Source organism: Pistacia vera, unplaced genomic scaffold, assembly GCF_008641045.1.
Source record: "Pistacia vera cultivar Batoury unplaced genomic scaffold, PisVer_v2 Contig150, whole genome shotgun sequence".
NCBI classification, from domain to species: Eukaryota; Viridiplantae; Streptophyta; class Magnoliopsida; order Sapindales; family Anacardiaceae; genus Pistacia; species Pistacia vera.
The window spans coordinates 208,806-219,152 of NW_022195577.1; the positions used below are offsets into that span (position 1 = coordinate 208,806).

The following is a 10,347-nucleotide window of genomic DNA, read 5'->3' on the forward strand; positions in this document are numbered from 1 at the left end:
ATAGTTGGGAAACGTTGTGTATCAGGTTTTCCACTTATACTACACATTCCAAAATATGAAACAAAAGGAAATACATCATGGAAAACATAGTTCTTGAAACGAAAGTCCAGATTTACAATGCGACATAAATATAAGACCCACATAAAAGATGTCAACGCGTGCACAACCCTGAGCGGAGGCTCACTGCTCGGCACGATCTCCGGAGGTCCTGGTGGGGGAAAAACATTTAAAGGGGTGAGCTAAAAATACTCAGTGAGTGGGGAAAAAGGGGGAGGTTTATAAAAGTTCTTAAAAAAGAATAATGCTAACATACAACAATTTTCAAGCAAATCATGGCACAATGTAACTTTATGAATATGCAATGAACAACCACCCCGTTCTCAGCTACATATATAATTTATTTCTAATCATCCTGCACTCAGTAAACTGTACTCTGACTTACTTCCTTTAACTTATCGGATTCTGTATAAAACCTCAACTTATTATTAAAACTCTCACCACAACTAGTACCCTGGGGGAAATCGTCATACCTGGTGGGCGTCCCACCGCAGGCAGAGCGAGGGACGTACCTGTCATACCCGGCAAGGTCTATCATCGCGCGGGCAGAGCCTCAAAAACTGTCATACCTGGCGGACCACTCAACGCCCAGGCAGAGCCAATAAAATCTGTCATACCTGGTGGCGTCCCACACGTAGGCAGAGCGAGGGACGTACCTGTCATACCCGGCAAGGTCTATCATCGCGCGGGCAGAGCCTCAAAAATTGTCATACCTGGCGGACCACTCACGCCCAGGCAGAGCCAATAAAATCTGTCATACGCATTAATCCAACACCACCCGTGAACAATAATTCCTTTTTATCTGGTCATAACCATATTAAGACATTCTACAATAACACATCAAAAACATCAAAGATGAAGAAGTGATTTTAAAAAGTAACCCAAGGAAAAGTATAAAGAAATCATGAAGACCATGTCCAACTAATTGAACAAGTAAGACAACTCTAACACTTACTACGGACTTGACCCATTTCTAACAATTTAATGCAAACTCCATTCACTCTTCAAGACCCATCCATTCCAAACCCAGCAGCGTCCAAAAAAAAAGACCAAAACCAAACCTTTTCTCTACAAGTCTTTTTCCAACTCAAAATTTACATATGGTCAAAAAACTTTATATCATGAGAGTTATATAAATGCATTTGCATGACACTCAACATGAAAATTCATTCCCTCTAAATACATCTAATAAATATTTACACAAAAAACTTGTCCATGTGCTGTGACATGCAAAGGTAAGTTAAACAAGTTTTTCACTCCCATAACATAACTTCCAGAATTCACCAAAACCATGCAGTCAGTATAGCCAGCAACCTCCATATAACAGCAAAATATTTGCAACCAACACATCCTAACACACCAGCCGAACCCACATAAAACAACATGTCACAAAACACTGCATGAATAGAAATTTATGCAAAGCCCATAAACAATATCATATCTCGACATGCAAAGGTATAAGTATAAGTTTTTCAAGAAAACAATTTAGATCCACTCACTCTTCTATCCTATAATTGGCTGCCTATTACAGTGCTTAGATTTCGATCTCCACCGTTCAGAATGTAGAGCTGTGTTCATGAACAACATATCCGAAAAATCAGCACGATCGGACGGCGAATGAGCTCCAGATCACGATTTGATGATGCACTGTTCACAGACTTAAACTAATAAACTCTCCTTTCTCTTGTTCTTCTCTCTTCTCTCACTCTATCTCCGGCCAAACCACTTTCTTCTCTTCTCCCTTTTTTTTTTTCTTTTTCTTTTCTTTCTCCTTTCTCTCCTCTCTTCTTTCTTTCTTCTCCTCTCGTTTTTCTTCTTCTTTTTGGGCGAACTGCCCAGTTCCCTTCTCCTTTAAACAAACACTTTCTAAAATTTATTTCTGCCCCCCAATTCCTCTAAATTTCAGTTTAACCCAGCCACATAAGCTTTCCCTAGCAAAAATGTCCAAATTTTTCCCTCTTGATACATGCAAACCCATCAGGATTTATTTCTTCGATTTCACCCCCTTAACACAGCTTTAAAAACTGACAGAAATACCCCTATCTTACCACAATACCAAAAAATCAAATAGAAAAAAAGAATTAATTAACTTAAATACAATTCATGATCTAACTAAAATCAGGAATGGGGTTTTACATTTACGGTACAGAGATGGTATATGTGAAGATAAGAACAAAACTGCAGGGACAGTTTTGGCGCTGGTTAGCAATGATGCTAACCTGGTAAATGCTTCCAGGGAATGTAGCGGTGACCTGGTGGTGGCTCCGGTGGACGTGTATGCCGGAAACGGCGGTGGTTTTGGGATTGGAGAGGTGATAAAAAGTGGGTTTTTGCTTAACTGGACAGCAAGTAATTTTAGTGTCTGTGAAGAAAGTGGTGGCATGTGTGGGTTCGATGCTTCCACTTATCATTTCAAGTGTTTCTGCACGGATAGGCCTCATGCTCAGCAGTGTGATCCAGGTATGTTTTTCAGGAATTCACGATTCATCTTAATTATCAAATTCTTCCTATAATGTTATGGTGTATTTTGCAGTCAAAGTTAATGGCCTTATCACAAAAGTTGCTATAGGTAATACAGCCTTCAACTCCTCCTCCTAAAAACAGTACCCTGTTTCCTGTCAGCTCTGTTTTTTGGTGGCATCACAATTGATGATTCCTTTCTTTGATTGCAGCGATAGTAGCCACTGCAATTGGCATGTTGATCTTTCTAGCTTTCTGCTTTAGGAAAAATTTTTTATCGAATAATTACTTGGTCTTCTGGAAGAAGAAAACTAAGAATTATCAAAACATTGAGGTCTTTTTGAGGAACTATGGAGCCTTAGCTCCTAAAAGGTATAGCTATTTACAAATTAAGAAGATGACTAATTCATTCAAGCATAAACTAGGTCAGGGAGGCTATGGAGGCGTTTACAAAGGTAGCTTACTTGATGGTCGTACTGTAGCAGTGAAGGTCTTAAGTGAATCGAAAGGTAATGGGGAAGAATTTATCAACGAGGTGGCTAGCATTAGTCAAACTTCTCATGTTAACATAGTCACCCTTTTAGGTTTTTGTTTTGAGAGTCATAGGAGAGCTCTTATCTATGAGTACATGCCTAATGGATCACTTGTGAAGTTCATATATGAAAAAAATCAATCGGACACAGATCGTAAGTTGAATTGGGAAACATTGTACAAAATTGCAGTTGGCATAGCTCGAGGATTAGAGTATTTACACCGCGGTTGCAACACAAGAATTCTGCACTTCGACATAAAGCCTCACAACATTCTCCTAGATGAAGACCTTTGTCCAAAGATCTCTGATTTCGGTCTAGCTAAAATTTGTCCAAAGAAAGAAAGTACCGTATCAATGACAGGTGCACGAGGAACTATTGGTTATATTGCTCCAGAAGTGTTTAGCAGAAACTTTGGTGAAGTCTCTCACAAGTCAGACGTTTATAGCTATGGAATGATGGTTTTAGAAATGGTCGGAGGAAGAAAGAATATTGATGTTGCAGTTGATCATACTAGTGAATTATATTTTCCACATTGGATTTACAACCATCTTGAACTTGATGAAGAAATAGGATTGCAAGGGGTCGTAAATGAAGCGGATAGAGAATATGCAAGGAAGATGATAATAATGAGCTTGTGGTGCATACAGACGAAGCCCTCAGATCGGCCAACAATCAGTAAAGCATTGGAAATGTTGGAAGGAAGCCTTGATTCCTTGCAAATCCCACCCCAACCTTTCTTAACGTCTCCAGAATCACCCGCAAGAGATTCTTCAGCTCCACTTGTATGCTAGCATTGTAATTCAATGATATTGTATCAAATTACCCTTTTTTATAAATTGTGTTAATCTGTTAATGAATTAGTAAAACATGCAATTTAATGATCCTGCTGAGATTGATCCACAAATTTAGTCAAGGTTGGGGACTAGCAACCCGAGTACACACGACTCTTTGACTTGTTCCAAAATCTGTCCTCACCACTCTTTTCAATGGAAATTGTCCACATTTTCCTATAGTTTGTCTCGTTTACTTTGAGGTCAACTATTAATGGCCTTAGTTGAATCCATCAACCATTCATATAAAAAGTTCCTTCTGCTAAACTTTCAACTTCAATTACTAACCGAACTCGCATCCTCAGCAATCCCTTTGGGTGGCTAGAAGAGCATCCCACCGTCATAATCTCATGCTTAAATCTTAGGAGTTAAGAAATTTGATGAGACCATACATCTTAACCATATATTATATCGCTCGTCCTACCACTTGAACTACCCAAGAGTGACAAAGTAAAAAATTTAACAAATAAGTGGGCAAAAATATAAAAATAACTTTTAATTAGACCTACTTTAATTAATTCCCATGAGCATCATTTCAACAATCTCGTTAAATGTCATGGTCAAAGATCAATAAATTAATTCACCAACAGAAGAGCAATAATAGCATCCACATATTTGAAAGTCCAATAATTTAAATGAAAATAAAATCTAATAAAATTAATTGGCCGTACGCGATCTTTTATCATTAAACAATATCGAGCAGTAATAATATCTAAAATATAATGTTATTAATTTATTAAGTGTAAAGTATTAAATGAAATTAAAAATTTTCTGTTACGTGAATCGATACATACCTATCAATTAACTAATTAATTAATGAATTTGTCCCTCTCTTACCAACGCAAAAGCCGCCCAACCTAACCGAATTTCTAACCATTGTCACATAATTAATATGTGGTCACTCTTATAATAATTACAAAGACCTTTTATAATCACATTACCAATCCCTTTCACAATTCTTAATATATTCATTTATTAATTAATATCTATTTAAAAAAATTAATATATATAAATATACATATATATTCTCTCATTTATATTTGCACAAAATGTGAGCAAATATATAATGAATCTCAAATGCGGACATCTCCAAATCTTTAAAGTACGGATTAAGGGTGATTATTATGTCATTAACTTCACAAACCCTAAGAGAAAAGCTAACAACTAAACACTCTTAGTACATTAAAAATTTCAGAATTTTTCCACATTTAGGTTTCATTTTTGTTCGGGGGGTGATGACTGGAAAAAGCTACAGTTGAATAAAAAATTCGTGTTTACCATCAACGCTACCGGAGTACTGTAGACTACCCATAAAAGTATATATATAGTTTGAAACAATGTGCATGATATATATTTGTCAAATTAGTTGCCATATTTGGGAAAGAATACTATTATGCTAACCAGAATTTTCCATCATTGTTTGGCATGCCCTTTATTGATGCTAGATTTTGACACAAACTAAACGTACGTGTGAAATGCTGAGCTGACCCAAAGGACACACGTGAATGGGGGTACAGAAATGAGTAAAAGATGGAGAAACGACGTTTTTAAAGTGGTTCAAATGCTTAAACAAGCGATTCCTACATCTACTGATATTGTATTAATATAAAGGGTCAGGTCGCGTTCAACGAGCTGACTTACAAGTGATTACGAGTGAGAGAGAGAGAGTATATGTGCTATATTAGAATAAAATGAGCCAATCCCACAAACAGGAGATAGGCTCTCTATTTATAGTGGGATGTATTGAGGTAATGATTGCTAAATCTGGGAATGGGTCAGGTTGCCATGCAGATCCTTCCTTGTGTCCTTTTGTTTACCTGCTCGAGTGATTCACGCGACGCCTGCAGGGATTAGACACGTGGAGCGCCTCCAACCTCTTGTCATTCTGGCATGCACCCACTGCACTGGCATGAGCATGCTACTCATGTTACCACGCGACGTGGCTGTGTCTGAATGACTGCAGGACCTACCTAAAATCTGACCACTTGCATTGACAGGGCACCGCATCAGCCCTACTTTTCTAGGCATAACACCCTCAATTTTCTAACACCACATTAGAATTTAGAAGAACGATGTGTGTCTCAAGACATTAGAGTTCTGGTAGAAAAATGTTGACCAAACTTAATATATATGTGGAAAACCTCTGAAACCGCGTTGGAATTAACTAAACACCCTCCACTTCCTTTTTAGAAGCAAACTTAAAACCTGTAAACAGACAAACATCATTTCAAGCTCCTCTTCTCCAGTCATTATATCTAAACCGTGTCATAATCTCTCTTGGCTTGGTTCTTGGGATTTTCATAAAATATTAGACGGTTAATTGTGTCGTAGCCTCTAGTATTTCTATTTCTTTGGTTGATTTTGTTGTTGTGTACAGCGCCTGATGTTCAAAAATCTACCTATAGTTGATATTCAAAATCTTCCAAAATCTGTATCAAGTAAGTAGATTTTAACATGGGTAGTATTTTATTTTTAGGCGGAGTCCAATTTAGTCCAAATTATATAATATTTTTTTTACTTGACATGTATTTCAAATGCAATCTAAAGGAATAGCGAGAGATTTCTAATTGAGTCATATTAAGATATATAATGCTATTACTGATTGATGATATATAAAAGGTGGGACACTGTTTATGTTACTGGTGGACCGTNCCCCCCCCCCCCCCCCCCCCCAAAAAAAAAAGCCAAAAAAGCCCAAATTTATTATAAACTTTTTACATATATTCTAACCTAAAGTTTGATAAAATAGTAAGTTTGTACGTCTAGTTTCATATATTCCAGTTTATACCCCTAAATTAACATATTGAATCTCTTTTAACAATGAAAGGCTAAAATAGTCATTTACATATCTCAAATTACTCATCCCCAATTCAATCCCAAAATTTGACATTCACATAAATCATCTCTAGCCCTCTTCTGCCGCCAGAGGTTTGGAGTTGATTTCGGTCGATTTTCTCACCAAAATCAATCGAAATCATCATTTTATCATTTCCCAACCTTGATAGCCCTCGATTTGGCTAATTTTTGATGAATCTCACAACCCAACTCCACCACACGACAGCCATTTCCAGCCTTTTCGACATGTAGCTGACATTATTGGCCTTTCCCAACACCACCATCTTCCTCCTCTCAGCCCTCTCACAAAAACCTCTATCATACCTCATCCGTTTACTCTGTCAATCGCCGGCCACCGATACCTTTTGGGCCGTGACTGCTCAAGCCTTTTCTTATCAATCTTGACATTGGAAATCACCCATTTCACCACTCATCACTTCTCCAACATCTACTCTCCAAAAGCCCCCACCAACCTAACCTTGTTAGCCTGCCGATTGCTGTCCACCTCTCCTAGTGATTTTTCATCTCAAAAGGCAAAAAAAAAAAATAAAAATTTAAAAAAATAAAAATAAATAAAAAAATGATTTTTTTAATATATGTATATATTATTAGAAGGCCCCAAAGTAACTCCCGTCTAAGGTCACAAATGTTGTAGAGATGGCCCTGGTCCAAATTATATAATATATTTTTTACTTGACATGTATTTCAAATGCAATCTAAAGGAATAGTGAGAGATTTCTAATTGAGTCATATTAAGATATATAATGCTATTACTAATTGATGATATAAAAAAGGTGGGCTACTGTTTATGTTACCGGTGGACCGTGAAAGACTATGAATTATTGGAAGAACACTTAACATGTATGTTGAAGTTGTCGACTACCTCAGTATTAATGGGCTACGCAGACACATTCAGAGGTCTCGTTATTATATAACAAACAATAAGGTAAATTAAATTCATTGTAAACGAGAGATGTGAGATATTATTGCAATAATATTGACTCAGCTGAATGTAGCGTGCTAATCAGGTGAACCAAGGTAAAATCGTGTGTATTTCTTTTTTCTCTTTATTATTTATGGTTTGTCTGTTTACTGTTATTTTGGTCTTCGTATCTCACTATTCATTAAATTTAGCCCAAATATTGAAAGTTGAACTTAAAAATAATTTATGGCCGTCTGTTACACTCTGTATAGCAGGAAATGGAAAAGGCCTTATCAGCACAGTTGTTCTAGGTAATGTTCTCATCAAATTCTTTCTACTAAAAGATTTACACACGATAGTCTCATATGGTCAGATGAATCTTTTCTCTTTTTGCAGCAGTAACAACTAACGTTGGTCATAATTCTAGCTCTTTGCTTCAGGAAAAAATTGTCATTGAAACTGACCACCTTCTGGAAGAAGAAAACTTATAAACATCTGAACATAGAGCTCATCTTCAAGAACTGCGGATCCCTTCCTCCTAAAAGTTACAGTTCTTTAGATATTAAGAAAATGACAAAAACATACAGCGAGGAACTAGGCAGAAGAGGCTACGGACGTGTTTATAAAGGCAGATTTGATGATGGCCGTGAAGTGGCAGTCAAGGTCTTACATGAATCAAAAGGTAATGGTGAAGATTTTATTAATGAAGTGGCTAGCGCATAGCATGAGTAAAACTTTCCTTGAAAACATAATAACTCTTTTAGGTTATTGTTTTGAGGATTGTATGAGAGCTCTCATTTACGAGTATATGTCCAATGGATCTCTCGAGAAGTTCATATGTGAAAACGAAACATAGATTAAAGTGGAAAACCTTGTATCAACTTGCAGTTAGTATAACTCGAGGGTTAGAGTATTTTCACCGTGGCTGCTACAATCCAAGGATTTTGTATTTTGATATAAAGTCTCATAACATTCTCCTCGGTGAGAACTTTTGTCCAAAGATCTCTGATTTTGGTCTTGCTAAAATTTGATAGGAGAGTAAAGTATTTGTGACTGTTGTTCTTGGAACTGTTGGCTATAGTGCTCCCGAAGTTTTCTATAGAAACTATAGAAGAGTCTCTCACAAATCAGATGTTTATAGCTACGTAATGATGGTTTTGGAAATGGTTGGAGGAAGAAACAATACTAATGGAGTTAATCATACAAGTAAAACATATTTGCCACATTGGATTTACAACCATCTTGAACTAGATGAAGAACTTGGATTTCAAGGCATTGCAAATGAAGAGTGTTGAGTTAATCTGTACTACTAACACTCAAAAAATCATCCACCAATTTCACACACAACACACAAACAAAGAATGTAAAGAAATCAAGAACAAAGACACACGAATTTTTACCGTGGTTCGCTTATCTATATAGGATAAACTACATCCACGTTGAGCTCAAGAAACTAGGAGCTCACTGCACTAAAGATTAATACAACCTGATACAAACAGATTCTACACCCAAATCCACTCTAAAACAGCATATATCTCTCACACAACAAACTGAAATCTTCCTATGAGAGCTCTAAACTTAGATCCTCAAGACTCAAGGGAAACGCAACCCTTACAAGTGATTACAACCAACCACACAAAGATTACAGCCAAGAAAGAGACGATACAGAGTAGATCTTTTTTCACAGAATACACAAAACTGAAAAATAAAACCCTACCACAAAACTGAAAAATGCAGCAGCAAGGTAAAGTCGTTTTTTCCGTTCTGTTTTGGGTAGAATGGATCCTGGCCGTCAGATTTTAATGTCCTTCAATGGTCTGGATTTCTTTGTGATGACAAGAGTAAAACGACAGTGTTCCACTAAATGCACAACGACAACGTTTTGTGTGCTTCACTCTAACATTCTCCACCTTGAAGCTCTAAAAACACAAACACAACCAAACAACTTAGTCTAATTCTCTCTAGTGCAGCTACCTCCCAAGAATCCTTCTCAGTTCTGTTATTTGCTGCTTATTTTATAAACAGAAGGTTTAAACAGTGTTTGAACTTTGTGACAGTTACTACCTTTGTGCCCATGTCAGCTGGATTGTCCTCAGTTGATATCTTCTTCAAGTCTATGATTCCTTTAGCCATTAAATCCCTCACGAAATGATATCTAACATCCATGTGCTTCGTCCTTTCGTGGTAAACTGGATTTCTACTCAGGTGAAGTGCACTCTGACTATCCGAAAACACTACTGTCTTCTTATCAATCATCTCCACCTCAGATAGAATCCCCTTAAGCCATAATCCTTCTTTGAATACATCTGCTATAGCAATGTATTCTACCTCAGTGGAGGAGAGCGCAACAATGGGTTGAAGCTGGGACTTCCAGCTTATGCAATTTCATCCCAATGTGAAGTAGTATGAGGTAGTAGACTTCCTTGTGTCCCTGTCTCCTGCAAAATTAGAGTCTACATATCCCACAAGATCAAGCGAGTTTCCTCTTTTCTTATATTCCAGCCCAACATATATTGTACTATTAATATATTTCAGTAACCATTTCAATGCTAACCAGTGTTCTGTACCTGGATTGGACATAAAATGACTAAGACGTGAAATGGAATAAGATAGGTCAGGTCTGGTGCTAATCATGGCGTACATGATTGATCCTATCACATTGGCATAAGAAATTTTTTCCATCTTAATGAATTCAGATTCAGTCTTGGGA

General features: G+C 37.0%; 1 pseudogene; it reads left to right on the plus strand.

Annotated features, from left to right (window-relative positions):
• Window positions 1-2,841: 2,841 nt before the first annotated feature.
• On the plus strand, window positions 2,842-8,932 carry LOC116124176 (annotated as a pseudogene).
• Window positions 8,933-10,347: the final 1,415 nt, after the last annotated feature.